We start from the raw sequence: 16,306 nt of genomic DNA on the forward strand, positions 1-16,306 counted from the left end.
CATGCACAAAGGGAGGAGGATGACAACGATGGTAAAGGAGGATTTAGTGCAGATACTGATACGCATGATTGTATGGAATACCTGAACCAAACTTTCACTGAGAGACCTGACATCAGTGACAACCCACTGGAAGGAGTAGACTTTACCTTCTACACTGACGGTAGTTGCCACAGACAGACGGAATCGGGAGACCTGTGCACCGGATATGCAGTTGTAGATGGTATCATATAAGCTGAACCCCTTGGCCCACCACACTCAGCGTAAGTCGCTGAGCTGGTCGCCCTAACCAGAGCATGTGAGTTGGCCAAAGGTAAGTCAGCTAATATATACACGTGATAATGTCGATATTATCTTAGACCGAAAAGCTATACCTCTAGATACACTATTACCGTGGAGCCGCTATGGCCGCTAGACTGAATACACGTGCTACGCACTTTGTACGCTATTTGCGTACAGAGTCCTGCACGTGTTACGCACTTGGCGTACACGCGCCGCGCTGAGTGTACAGAGTACACACAGCGAGCGCACACACAATTGATAACCTTTAAACCTTGTTAATGATACAATGCAATGATATGATTATACTTTAAACCCTTAGCAGCAAAGTACTGCAACGATGTTATACCTTAAACCTTAAGTAGCGCTGACGGTATAAAGTACCCGCAGTGCATACACCGTATCAATACCTATACACCTTTTACAGATAAATACACTTTAAAACCCTTGCAGGAAAGTGAAGACACAACACAGATTTGTAGTTGAAACCACAGGGTTCTAAGGCCACAGTGGATTAATTCCAAAAGGTAAAACAGTACAAATCATACACTACAGGCTAACAAGATAAATCTAAACAGAATAATGGCTACAGAGAATGTACATACGTGAGAATGTTCGCAAGCGCAACCCGGCCAGTCCTCCGCTGGTCATACAGATAGCGTTCAGAGTCTTCTGACCGGCCAGGCAACAATGGGCTTTTTATACACAACATGCATACACAATATAATGGTCACTGTAATCTCATTGTCCATTGGACACAGGGATGTGTCTTTACATTACAGAAGAGGTCATAGGTGGATTTGAATAGATGGGCGATGTCTTTCCCCAACTGCTCTTGTGGGTGGTATCCTCTGGATTCCTGCCGCATACATAATATACAGTAAATACAGTTAATGTTCATATTCTGCTTCTGCACATAACTATACGCTGGAACATGCGATCTTTCTCTAACCAACACCGGAATGTTACCCTCAAAATACCCTACAGCTGGATACTAGACATCACCTTCCAACCTTTATCTGACCCTTCCTATCATGCAAAGGCGAATCTCTTAGTCCAGGAACTGTTTAAACTGTTGATACTTGCTGATGCGGTCTAGGGGAGCTATATCTAAAATGTACACTATTTGGGTTAAATATGTAATGTTCTAATAACCCTCTATGCGTTCACAAACTCTACCGTAAATGCGCATACCACGCGCTAAGGCGCATGGCCGTGGAAAGCTCCTTTACGCAAATTGCGGATATGTGCACGCATGGCAGACTGAGTGCACGCGCACCGGGCATGTGCATGGGGTTAGTACGTGGGGCATGCATTACAATATTTTTCGACTTTGACAGTCCACCCTTTGGCAGTCAACAATAACTGCTACTATCTAAACATTAAACAGAAAAATATACAATACAATATCTACAGATGGTTGGATAAAAATATGCAATACATTATCCATAAAATAATTGGATGGTAGGAGGAGAGGTGTAGGCGGGAAATGTATGACCTAGTGGGATAGTAAAAGCATGTATGTATGAAATCCATGTCTGAGGGGCATGTATCATCGTGCCGTATATGTTCTAGATAAGCTTCGAGGTATTGCGAAGTATACATTAAATCCTTCTTATCCCGTATTAAGGGTCTGTAAGTGGGCCAACAAACACTACCGAGCTCTTTTCGGCTTCTTGTTCCAACAAATGGGGTGCACATTTAGTTGATGATACATGGAGGGGGGGGGGGAACATATGTGAATGCTAATATATAGGTATTACCTATCGACTATGTGTGACACTACCTGAAGGTTGTAGAGATGAAGATAAGACACGTATCACAAATACATTCACATAACATTTGTGCAATCGTTCTTGGGTGTTGGTTGAAGTCTTGTCCGGATGGGTGTATCTTTGCTGAAAGTGTTAATCAAAGTCTTTTCTGGATGGATGTATTGAGTAACAAGAATTGGTTGGATATCAGTGCGCTGTCTACAGCTGCTATTCGGGTATCACTAACGAGGTTCCTCCACCCTCAAATCACACAGACATTCACAAACATATAGGATACCACTGAGTCAGCGCTGAATGGAGGTCAAGATCGATCGTATTCTTATAATCTCTTACTCTTTAGTCCAATAGACCGGAAAAGGAAAGAGAAATATGGAACATAGTGCAGTACCTTAAGTTAAAAGGTTTTAATTCACACAATTTACACCACACATTAATATAAAATATCCTGGATAACACTGCTTAGTTATCATTAAAATTACAGCCTATGCTGTTGGGCATTATTTGGTGGACTCAATCCGACATAGATACAGGTAGTGGGTAATTACCAGAACAAGGTAGAAACTGGCAAAGTACAGTTCCACAGGCGTGCCGACGTCAGGCCTTTCCAGCTGCAGCAGGAGAGTCTATCTGGTGTCAGTTCAGCCCTCTTGGTCTGGCATAGATGGTACCACGTCCTCCTCTGGTCAGTTAAGTCCACTGGGGCACCCACGCGTTCCATATCTGTCTATGACACTTGTGGTTTTTGATATAAGGGTGCATGCTCTGCATTCCCCGCATGGGTAGGAACCAGTGATGGCCGGTGTGCGTTTTGGATGACTGATGAAATGACTTGAGACTAAATGATCTTTCAAATTGCTAGATCGTCTCCAACTCATCGAAGGTTTGGTTTCAAGATTCTTGGCCAGATCATCGTCTAATAGAAGTACTGGCCAGTGTTTCTCAATGGAGTGTCTAATTTTCTTCCATTCTCTACAGAAGGTTCCTCCAAATCTGAGTTTGTTGTCTGATGTTTGCTTGTCTTTTTCTTTCTGCCCACTGGAAAAAATTAGATAATCCCTTGCAGTAGATAATGTTTGTTGTTTTGCTTTTTTGATGGATCTACTACTGTATCCTCTTTCCTTGAGTCTGGATGAGAGATCAATGAGAGATTAATTTATTAATAATAACATTTTCCTATTCTCATTTTTAATTAATTTTTCTACTCAAATCTTTATCTATATTTCATCACCCCATTCACATCAATAGCCCTTCCCAGACACTATATTTTCTTTTTATATGACGTTAGGATTTTCCAGATCATGTACTAAGATCGCCATTTTAACATACAGTGTCCTAACAATAGGAAAGGCAAGGGTATCTACTATAATATGTGATTTCTCTATATACCGGTCATATATCCCATCCATAGGTACCAAGCCTTTGTAGAATATGCATATATTATATAGCTAACTACACATATTACGGGACAAGTCTTTCCCGGAAGTTCTCGCCAGGGGCAGCCTGTGAAACACAAACGTCTCTATGACAACCTGGAGTTTTAGTTCAAAAACGTCACTTCCGCTAGTGCGGACCATCAGAGGCCGTGGAACGCAAGCATCCCTATGACGACCGGAGGCATTGGCGGAAAACGTCACTTCCGTCTGACGCTGGCAATGCACTTCCGCCAGTGCGGACCATCAGAGGCTGTGGAACGCAAGCATCCCTATGACGACCGGAAATATTGGCAAAAGACGTCATTTCCGTCTAATGCTAGTAATGCACGGTGCATCGATCCACATGCCTGGCGGCCATCTAGGTAATCATACTTACACTATATATACCCTTATTGGAGACTAATTAATCACCAGTGAACAAGCCTACATATCGGTGAAACGGGCCGTTTGGTCAGTGGGGCTTGGTGGGACTGCGCAGCCCACCCCCACACAGGGGACGTATCGGTTTAGTAAGTGCCCATTTGGGCCGTCAGATTTCTCCCTTATCTTTTGCTACATAATAATTTTTTGCTTTCATCATTTTTTCTCATTTTGATTCTATTATCTATGTGTTGATATGCTCGAGATACTAGCACAACAATTATGTTACAGAGATGCAATGATAGGTTTGTAAAATCCCACATAAGGGACATATCGATTTAGTAAGTGCCCATTGGGGCCGTAAGCTTTTTCCCTTATCTTTTACCATACATCAAAAAAATCTTTTGCTCTCATTTCTTTTTTACTTTGATTCTGCTATTCATCTACCTATTTGCTTGCCTTATATGTTAATATATAATATCAGCACTACAATTGTGTTACAGTGATGTAATGATAATTTTGCAAATATATTAATTCTGTCAGCAGTTATTTTCTTCCTCTGTATTAGAGACAAATGTATTAATGTCATCAGCTCAATATCTGCTATTTATATCAGTTAAAAATTTTGTTTAGAAAAGCTATATGGTGCCAACAAGCATTAGTTCAGAATTGTGCTGTGAACTCTAATTAGCTTTAGCTTCTATGGGGTAAATTTTATTCTACCTAAAATTGGAGAAAAAAAACACCTATTGATAAGATCCTCTCCACTTTGACTGCTTGCTTCTTTGTGGATCATTAACATTGGTAATACCATAGAAATTTAAGTCTTTACAGCAGCAATACCTGTTAAATACTACTATAGAGCTATGGTTTTTTCTTTCCCCTTTTTCTGGCTGTTTGACTCACCAGACAAATATCAGTGTGGATTACAAACACTGGTAACACCCTAGAAATTAGAGTCTTTACAGCGATAATACCAGTTTAACATTACCAAACATTCATGTTCGATATATAGTGCATATCTCCCTTCTGTATAGCATTTGTACTTTGCATATTTTCAATGCTCTCTCATCCACTAACCTGGACAGCAGAAGCATCTTGGTAGTCATACTCTCTCATTCAGCAGATTACGGCCATACTCCACAGGATACGCCTGATCTCGTCTGATCTTGGAAGCTAATCTGTGGCAGGCCTGGTCAGTAACTGCCTGGGGGACCAGCAGCGAATACCAGGTGCAGTAAACAACCCAGCTGAACAGCGGAAGTAAGACACCCCTTCTTTTTGATTCCATCTTTTCTTTCATTATTTCTTAATTAAACAATACATTACGTGATTGCTGAATAGATTACACTTCCTTTTAGCACACACCTATACTCAATATTAATTTTGTACTCTCAGTCCTTTTTTGCTTGTTGCAAAAAGGATAATGACGTAACAACCATCGCAACAAAAGGCTTTTGGTGAACACCACTGCCTCAATCTAGAGCTGTAGGTGCTGAAGGACCCTTATAGGCAACATTTTTTCGACTATATTGCATCTTTTTTTCTTTAGCATTAGTAACACGGAGAAATCCAACCGACAGATTATCCCTCTGGGATTTAAGTATAACCTGTCTTACATTATAGACAGGATTCCCAGTGTAACGTACAAATTACAAGTCATTTTCACCTAGGCGTTCTTATATATTTGATCACTATTATTTTGAGTCACCGTATTTTATTATGTTTATTAAAAGTTAAGTTTTAGTGTCGATTTTTCAATAAAGAGTGCCCCAACATAGAGTCTTTCTCCTCTTTCGCTTTGCTACCTAAACTTACTGACTCTGGGAGCACCACCGACGTATAATTGGTCAAGTACACTTGGTGTACATCATTAGTTTAAAGTCGGTTACAGACTTAGATCTAATCTTGGTCAAATGTCTGTTAGAACCAACCTGTTGCGGAACTATCCCCTTTAGATTAAGTATGTGTCTTTACATTACAGAAGAGGTCATAGGTGGATTTGAATAGATGGGCGATGTCTTTCCCCAACTGCTCTTGTGGGTGGTATCCTCTGGATTCCCGCCGCATACATAATATACAGTAAATACAGTTAATGTTCATATTCTGCTTCTGCACATAACTATACGCTGGAACATGCGATCTTTCTCTAACCAACACCGGAATGTTACCCTCAAAATACCCTACAGCTGGATACTAGACATCACCTTCCAACCTTTATCTGACCCTTCCTATCATGCAAAAGCGAATCTCTTAGTCCAGGAACTGTTTAAACTGTTGATACTTGCTGATGCGATCTAGGGGAGCTATATCTAAAATGTACACTATTTGGGTTAAATATGTATTGTTCTAATAACCCTCTATGCGTTCACAAACTCTACCGTAAATGCGCATACCACGCGCTAAGGCGCATGGCCGTGGAAAACTCCTTTACGCAAATTGCGGATATGTGCACGCATGGCAGACTGAGTGCACGCGCAGCGGGCATGTGCATGGGGTTAGTACGTGGGGCAAGCATTACAATATTTTTCGACTTTGACACACGGACTCTAGGTACACCTTTGGAGTGGTGCATGATTTTGGGGCCCTGTGGCGCCTCAGAAATTTCATGACGGCAGCTGGCACACCTGTAGCACATGCATCCCACATCATAAGGCTCCTGACAGCAATACAAGAACCAGACAGAGTGGCTGTTATCAAGTGTAAAGCACACACTTACAACCAAGACCCAATATCACTTGGGTAACAGCCGGGCAGACGAAGCTGCTAAATCAGCAGCAAGCACCACCATACAAATGAACATCACACCACTGATGACATTTAACACGGTCAACACAAAGCAGCTAATTGAAATGCAAAATTTGTGTTCCCTACAGGAAAAGGCGGTCTGGAAGGCGAAGGGGTATGGTCAGGAGTCCTCAGGACTTTGGACAGATGGACACGGTAAGCCAGTGGCCCCCAGAGCATATCTTCCAAGTCTAGCTGAGGCGGCACACGGTCTGACTCATCTGGGCAAAGAGGGTATGTGCAAGCTGGTAAGAGCTTACTGGAGTGCGCCAGGATTCTCTTCTCATGCAGGTAAGAGAGCAATGACATGTTTTACTTGCTTGAAGAAGAATATTGGTAAGGCAATACCAACGGAGCCGTACCATATCCCTCCTACAGACGGACCTTTTCAGGTAATACAAATCGACTTCATACAGTTACCACCCTGTAGGAATTTGAAATATGTGTTAGTATGTACTGATGTGTTTTCCAACTGGGTAGAAGCGTTCCCTGCTGCCACAAATACTGCTACGTTCATTGCAAAGAAAATCGTGCAGGAATTTGTGTGCAGATATGGTATCCCTAGAATGATTGAAAGTGATGGGGGTACCCATTTTACAGGTGAAGTCTTTCAGGTCATGTGCAAACTGATGGGAATTAATAGCAAGCTACATACTCCGTACCGGTCACAGGCGAGTGCAAAGGTGGAGAGAATGAATAGCACTGTTAAGAACAAGCTGAGCAAAGTGATGGCTGAAACTGGATTGTTGTGGCCAGAAGCTTTGCCACTAGTGTTGTACAGCATCAGAACCACTCCGAGGTCACCGCTTAACTTTTCTCTAACGTCCTAAGTGGATGCTTGGGACTCCGTAAGGACCATGGGGAATAGCGGCTCCGCAGGAGACTGGGCACATCTAAAGAAAGCTTTAGAACTATCTGGTGTGCACTGGCTCCTCCCCCTATGACCCTCCTCCAAGCCTCAGTTAGATCTCTGTGCCCGAACGAGAAGGGTGCACACTAGGGGCTCTCCTGAGCTTCTTAGTGAAAGTTTTAGATTAGGTTTTTTATTTTCAGTGAGACCTGCTGGCAACAGGCTCACTGCATCGAGGGACTAAGGGGAGAAGAAGCGAACTCACCTGCGTGCAGGGTGGATTGGGCTTCTTAGGCTACTGGACATTAGCTCCAGAGGGACGATCACAGGCCCAGCTTGGATGGGTCCCAGAGCCGCGCCGCCGGCCCCCTTACAGAGCCAGAAGGCAGAAGAGGTCCGGAAAATCGGCGGCAGAAGACGTCCTGTCTTCAACAAGGTAGCGCACAGCACTGCAGCTGTGCGCCATTGCTCTCAGCACACTTCACACTTCGGTCACTGAGGGTGCAGGGCGCTGGGGGGGGGGCGCCCTGAGACGCAATAAAAACACCTTGGATGGCAAAAAAATGCATCACATATAGCTCCTGGGCTATATGGATGCATTTAACCCCTGCCAGAATCCATAAAAAAGCAGGAGAAAAGTCCGCGAAAAAGGGGCGGAGCCTATCTCCTCAGCACACTGGCGCCATTTTCCCTCACAGCTCCGTTGGAGGGAAGCTCCCTGTCTCTCCCCTGCAGTCACTACACTACAGAAAGGGTTAAAAAAAGAGAGGGGGGCACTAATTAGGCGCAGTATTAACTATACAGCAGCTATAAGGGGAAAAACACTTATATAAGGTTATCCCTGTATATATATAGCGCTCTGGTGTGTGCTGGCAAACTCTCCCTCTGTCTCCCCAAAGGGCTAGTGGGGTCCTGTCCTCTATCAGAGCATTCCCTGTGTGTGTGCTGTATGTCGGTACTTTTGTGTCGACATGTATGAGGAGAAAAATGATGTGGAGACGGAGCAGATTGCCTGTAATAGTGATGTCACCCCCTAGGGGGTCGACACCTGAGTGGATGAACTGTTGGAAGGAATTACGTGACAGTGTCAGCTCTGTATAAAAGACAGTGGTTGACATGAGACAGCCGGCTACTCAGCTTGTGCCTGTCCAGACGTCTCATAGGCCGTCAGGGGCTCTAAAGCGCCCGTTACCTCAGATGGCAGATATAGACGCCGACACGGATACTGACTCCAGTGTCGACGGTGAAGAGACGAATGTGACTTCCAGCAGGGCCACACGTTACATGATTGAGGCAATGAAAAATGTTTTACACATTTCTGATAATACGAGTACCACCAAAAAAGGGGTATTATGGCCCTCATTTCGAGTTGATCGGTCGCAAGGCGAATTTAGCAGAGTTACACACGCTAAGCCGCCGCCTACTGGGAGTGAATCTTAGCTTCTTAAAATTGCGACCGATGTATTCGCAATATTGCGATTACTAACTACTTAGCAGTTTCAGAGTAGCTCCAGACTTACTCTGCCTGTGCGATCAGTTCAGTGCTTGTCGTTCCTGGTTTGACGTCACAAACACACCCAGCGTTCGCCCAGGCACTCCCACCGTTTCCCCGGCCACTCCTGCGTTTTTTCCGGAAACGGTAGCGTTTTCAGCCACACGCCCCTGAAACGCCGTGTTTCCGCCCAGTAACACCCATTTCCTGTCAATCACATTACGATCGCCGGAGCGAAGAAAAAGCCGTGAGTAAAATTACTTTCTTCATAGTAAAGTTACTTGGCGCAGTCGCAGTGCGAACATTGCGCATGCGTACTAAGCGGATTTTCACTGCGATGCGATGAAAAATACCGAGCGAACAACTCGGAATGAGGGCCCATGTTCGGTGAGGAAAAACTACCTGTAGTTTTCCTGAATCTGAGAAATTAAATGAGGTGTGTGATGATGCATGGGTTTCCCCCGATAACAACGGATAATTTCTAAAATGTTATTGGCATTATATCCTTTCCCGCCAGAGGTTAGGGTGCGTTGGGAAACACCCCCTAGGGGGGATAAAGCGCTCACACGCTTGTAAGGGCTCTACCTTCGCCTGAGATGGCCGCCCTTAAGGATCCTGCTGATAGAAAGCAGGAGGGTATCCTAAAAGGTATTTACACACATACTGGTGTTATACTGCGACCAGCAATCGCCTCAGCCTGGATGTGCAGTGCTGGGTTGGCGTGGTCGGATTCCCTGACTGAAAATATTGATACCCTAGATATGGACAGTATATTTTTGCCTATAGAGCATTTAAAAGATGCATTTTTATATATGCGTGATGCACAGCGGAATATTTGCCGACTGGCATCAAGTCTAAGCGCGTTGTCCATTTCTACCAGTAGAGGGTTATGGACACGTCAGTGGTCAGGTGATGCGTATTCCAAACCGCATTTGGAAGTATTTCTTTATTAAGGGAGGAGTTATTTGGGGTCGGTCTTTCAGACCTGGTGGCCACGGCAACAGCTGGGAATTCCACGTTTGTACCCCAGGTCGCCTCTCAACATGAGAAGACGCCGTATTATCAGGCGCAGTCTTTTCGTGGACAAGCGGGCAAAAGGTTCCTCATTTCTGCCCCGTGACAGAGGGAGAGGAAAAAGGCTGCAGAAATCAGCCAGTTCCCAGGAACAGAAACCCTCTCCCGCCTCTGCCAAGCCCTCAGTATACGCTGGGGCTTTACAAGCAGAATCAGGCACGGTGGGGGGCCCGTCTCAATGAATTTCAGCGCGCAGTGGGCTCACTCGCAAGTAGACCCCTGGATCCTTCAGGTGATATCTCAGGGGTACAAATTAGAATTCGAGACGTCTTCCCCTCGCCGTTTCCTAAAGTCGGCTTTACCGATGTCTCCTTCTGACAGGGAGACAGTTTTGGAAGCCATTCACAAGCTGTATTCCCAGCAGGTGATAATCAAGATACCCCTCCTGCAACAGGGAACGGGGTATTATTCCACACTGTTGTGGTACCGAAGCCGGACGGCTCGGTGAGACCGATTCTAAATCTAAAATCTTTGAACACTTACGTACAGAGGTTCAAATTCAAGATTGAGTCACTCAGAGCAGTGATTGCGAACCTGGAAGAAGGGGACTACATGATGTCTCGGGACATCAAGGATGCTTACCTTCATGTCAAAATTTACCCTTCTCACCAAGGGTACCTCAGGTTTATGGTACAGAACTGTCACTATCAGTTCAGACGCTGCCGTATGGATGGTACACGGCACCCCGGGTCTTTACCAAGGTAATGGCCGAAATGATGATATTCCTTCGAAGGAAGTGAATTTTAGTTATCCCTTCCTTGGACAATTCCCTGATAAGGGTAAGATCCAGGGAACAGTTGGAGGTCGGTGTAGCACTATCTCAGGTAGTGTTGCGGCAGCACGATTGGATTCTCAATATTCCAAAATCGCACCTGGTTCCGACGACGTGTCTTCTGTTCCTAGGGATGATCCTGGACACAGTCCAGAAAAAGGTGTTTCTCCCGGAGGAGAAAGCCAGGGAGTTATCCGAGCTAGTCAGGAACCTCCTAAAACCGAGCCAAGTCTCAGTGCATAAATGCACAAGGGTTCTGGGTAAAATGGTGGCTTCCTACGAAGCAATCCCATTCGGCAGATTCCACGCAAGAACTTTCCAGTGGGACCTGCTGGACAAATGGTCCGGATCGCATCTTCAGATGCATCAGCGGATAACCCTGTCACCAAGGACAAGGGTGTCCCTCTTGTGGTGGTTGCAGAGTGCTCATCTTCTAGAGGGCCGCAGATTAGGCATTCAGGACTGGGTCCTGGTGACCACGGATGCCAGCCTGCGAGGCTGGGGAGCAGTCACATAGGGAAGGAATATCCAGGGCTTATGGTCAAGCCTGGAGACATCACTTCACATAAATATCCTGAAGCTAAGGGACATTTACAATGCTCTAAGCTTAGCAAGACCTCTGCTTCAAGGTCAGCCGGTGTTGATCCAGTCGGACAACATCACGGCAGTCACCCACGTAAACAGACAGGGTGGCACAAGAAGCAGGAGGGCAATGGCAGAAGCTGCAAGGATTCTTCGCTGGGCGGAAAATCATGTGATAGCACTGTCAGCAGTATTCATTCCGGGAGTGGACAACTGGGAAACAGACTCCCTCAGCACGACCTCCACCCGGGAGAGTGGGGACTTCACCCAGAAGTCTTCTACATGATTAAAAACTCGACAGGTATTGCGCCAGGTCCAGGGACCCTCAGGCAATAAGCTGTAGACGCTCTGGTAACACCGTGGGTGTACCAGTCAGGGTATGTGTTCCCTCCTCTGCCTCTCATACCCAAGGTACTGAGATTGATAAGATGGAGAGGAGTAAGCACTATATTCGTGGTTCCGGATTGGCCAAGAAGGACTTGGTAACCGGAACTTCAAGAGATGCTCACGGAGGATCCGTGGCCTCTACCTCTAAGAAGGGACCTGCTCTAGCAAGGACCCTGTCTGTTCCAAGACTTACCGCGGCTGCGTTTGACGGCATGGCGGTTGAACGCCGGATCCTGAAGGAAAAAAGGCATTCCGGATGAAGTCATCCCTATCCTGATCAAAGCCAGGAAGGATGTAACCGCAAAAACATTATCACCGCAATTGGCGAAAATATGTTGCGTGGTGCGAGGCCAGTAAGGCCCGACGGAGGAAATTCAACTGGGTCGATTCCTACATTTCCTGCAAACAGGAGTGTCTATGGGCCTGAAATTGGGGTCCATTAAGGTTCAAATTTCGGCCCTGTCAATTTTCTTCCAAAAAAAAAAAAAGAACTAGCTTCAGTCCCTGAAGTTCAGACGTTTGTAAAAGGGGTACTGCATATACAGCCTCCTTTTGTGCCTCCAGTGGCACTTTGGGATCTCAATGTAGTTTTGGGTTCCAAAAGTCACATTGGTTTGAACCACTTAAATCTGTGGAGTAAAAATATCTCACATGGAAAGTGGTCATGCTGTTGGCCCTGGCCTGGGCCAGGCGCGTGTCAGAATTGGCGGCTTTATCCTGAAAAAGCCCTTATCTGATTTTCCATTCGGACAGGGCGGAATTGAGGACTCGTCCTCAGTTTCTCCCCAAGGTGGTTTCAGCGTCTCACCTGAACCAACCTATTGGTGGTGCCTGCGGCTACTAGGGACTTGGAGGCCTCCAAGTTGCTAGACGTTGTCAGTGCCCTGAAAATATATGTTTCCAGGACGGCTGGAGTCAGGAAATCTGACTCGCTGTTTATCCTGTGTGCACCCAACAATCTGGGTGCTCCTGCTTCTAAGCAGACTATTGCTCGTTGGATTTGTAGTACAATTCAGCTTGCACATTCTGTGGCAGGCCTGCCACAGCCAAAAATCTGTAAATGCCCACTCCACAAGGAAGGTGGGCTCATCTTGGGCGGCTGCCCGAGGGGTCTCGGCTTTACAACTTTGCCGAGCAGCTACTTGGTCAGGAGCAAATACGTTTGTAAAATTCTACAAAATTGATATCCTGGCTGAGGAGGACCTGGAGTTCTCTCATTTGGTGCTGCAGAGTCATCCGCACTCTCCCGCCCGTTTGGGAGCTTTGGTATAATCCCCATGGTCCTTACGGAGTCCCCAGCATCCACTTAGGACGTTAGAGAAAATAAGAATTTACTTACCGATAATTCTATTTCTCATAGTCCGTAGTGGATGCTGGGCGCCGATCCCAAGTGCGGATTGTCTGCAATACTTGTACATAGTTATTGTTACAAAAATCGGGTTATTATTGTTGTGAGCCATCTTTCAGAGGCTCCTCTGTTATCATGCTGTTAACTGGGTTCAGATCACAGGTTATACGGTGTGATTGGTGTGGCTGGTATGAGTCTTACCCGGGATTCAAAATCCTTCCTTATTGTGTACGCTCGTCCGGGCACAGTATCCTAACTGAGGCTTGGAGGAGGGTCATAGGGGGAGGAGCCAGTGCACACCAGATAGTCCTAAAGCTTTCTTTAGATGTGCCCAGTCTCCTGCGGAGCCGCTATTCCCCATGGTCCTTACGGAGTCCCCAGCATCCACTACGGACTATGAGAAATAGAATTATCGGTAAGTAAATTCTTATTATCACCCTTTGAAATTCTTTTTGGTCGACAACCCCGTGTAATGATAGACCCCCTGGATGATTTGAAATGCAATAATGAAATAACTGTCAAATATTTTGTTAGGATGAGCGAGCAGCTGAGAAATCAACAAAGAAATCTAAAGCTGGTGATTCCTGACCTACCGAACAGTAATTGTCATGACATTGAGCCTGGGGATTATGTGATGATACGAAATTTTCTACATTCAGGTTGCCTCATAGACAGGTGGGAAGGACCGTACCAAGTCTTGTTAACCAGCACAACAGCATTAAAGAGAGACTTGGGTCCACTCATCCCACTGCAAGAAGTTCGCTGACCCGGAGAAAACTCGTGACAAAGAGCAAGGTGAAGAGAACCTCGTATCACTAGAGAGTGTCACTGACCTAGGTTGGGGGTGTTGTGAACTCTGGGGTTCTCCCGATGGTAGGGGAGAGGAACCACAGTTGGGTCGGAACAGGGATGGCTTGATATAGGTCTTCCTCATACAGGACTCTGACAGAAAAGCTTGGTGAAAATATTAAAGGACTTTATTGCAGGAAGAGTGTATGGAGAAATGTACAGGGAGTACTTGTGAGTGACGGTAAAAGATACTGGTGACTGAAGAACTTGAGAGCGGTGGTTAAAAGACACTGATGATTTGAAGAACTTGAGAGCGGTGGTTAAGACTCTGATAATTTGAAGAACTTGAGAGCGGTGGTTAAAGACACTGATGATTTGAAGAACTTGAGAGCGGTGATTAAAGACACTGATGATTTGAAGAACTTGAGAGCGGTGGTTAAAGACACTGATGATTTGAAGAACTTGAGAGCGGTGGTGAAAGACACTGATGATTTGAAGAACTTGAGAGCGGTGGTTAAAGACACTGATGATTTGAAGAATTTGAGAGCGGTGGTTAAAGACACTGATGATTTGAAGAACTTGAGAGCGGTGGTTAAAGACACTGTGATTTGAAGAACTTGAGAGCGAGGGTTAAAGACACTGAAGACTTGTATACCTTGAGAGCAAGGGTTAAAGACACTGAGGACTTGTATAACTTGAGAGCGAGGGTTAAAGACACTGAGGACTTGTATAACTTGAGAGCGAGGGTTAAAGACACTGAGGACTTGTGTAACTTGAGAGCGACGTTTAACCTGCAGCCCACACTGACTCTAAGAAGCACTGGTGACAAGAGCGCAGTGGAACCCAGCAGCGGCTGGGAACGCTGGAAGCTGTGCAACAACTGACACCTGGAAATGCCGGAGACACTGGGGTATGCTGCAGAGAGATCCACCGAGGACAGAAGCACTGGCATCCACTTCAGGGGAAAAGACGATACTCAGGCGCCGAGGCGCTGCCCGGCGTCTGCCTTTGAATCTCCCGCCTCCGCTGGATTGGCGGAACAGTCTGATGACATCACCTGCTCCCCGCCCACGTGATGCCGGGTGTCATGGCGGCGCCCCTGCCCCGGAGAACCGCCGGGAGCCGCGCCAGCCAGGCGCCGGAGCCCGTGGACCAACGAAGGCGGAGGCCGCTACACAGACCAGCAGGCACGCAGGGGTAAGCGCGGTGAACGCCGCCTATGGCGTGAGACAGTACCCCCTCCTCCAGGAGTGGCCCCCGGACACTTTCCAGGTTTTGTTGGATGTCTGGAATGGAAAATCCGCACCAGTCGGGGAGCCATAACTTCAGTAGCCTTGACCCAGCTCCTCTCCTCGGGGCCAAAACCTTTCCACTCCACCAAATACTGTAGATTCTTGTGAAGATAACGAGAGTCAAGATTAGCTTTGATTTCAAAGTCCGTTCCAGCTTCAGACTCTGCAGAGGTTGGCCTTGGGGACTTTGAATGGAACCGGTTTAAAATAAGGGGGCGAAGGAGAGAAACATGAAAGGAGTTTGGTATCCAGAGGTGGGAAGGCAATCCCAATTTGCAGACAACCGGGTTCAGGACTTGTAACAAGGGGTAAGGACCAATAAACTTTGGGGCGAACTTCATAGTGGGCACCCTTTACCGGAGGTTGAGGGTGGAAAGCCATACCCTGTCACCAACCTTGTATTGGGGAGCTGCTCGTCGCTTCCTATCTGCAAAGAATTTATAGCGGCCGGAAACTCTCTTGAGATTAGCATGAACTTGACTCCAAATTTGGCTGAAGTGCCGAAGAGTAGAGGCTGCAGCAGGAACCTCCTCCGGAGGACAAATGGGTAATTCAGGAACTTGAGGATGGAACCCATAATTAATGAAAAATGGGGACTCACCAGTCGAAGAGTGGTACAGATGATTATGGGCAAACTCGGCCCATGACAACAGTTCCACCCAATCATCTTGCGAAGGAGAAAGATAAACACGGAGAAAAGTCTCTAAATCTTGATTGATGCGTTCAGTTTGCACATTGGTTTGTGGATGGTAAGCGGATGAAAACTTGAGTTTTATTTGTAAGGCCGTACAGAGAGCTCTCCAGAATCTTGCAGTGAATTGTAGCCCCCGGACAGAGACAATTTCCTGAGGTAAGCCGTGCAGGCGGAAATGTTCTCGGATAAATAACAAAGCCAACTTGGGAGCTGATGGTAACCCAGTCAAAGGTACAAAATGTGCCATCTTAGAGAAACGGTCGATAATTACCCAGACAGTATTGTGACCATTGGAGAGGGGCAATTCGGTGACAAAGTCCATAGAGATATGGGTCCAAGGCCTGTGAGGAATGGACAGTGGATGCAATAACCCCGCAGGAGGCAAACTAGGAATT

The sequence above is a fragment of the Pseudophryne corroboree genome, chromosome 2 (assembly GCF_028390025.1).
Source record: "Pseudophryne corroboree isolate aPseCor3 chromosome 2, aPseCor3.hap2, whole genome shotgun sequence".
In the NCBI taxonomy this organism is placed as follows: Eukaryota; Metazoa; Chordata; class Amphibia; order Anura; family Myobatrachidae; genus Pseudophryne; species Pseudophryne corroboree.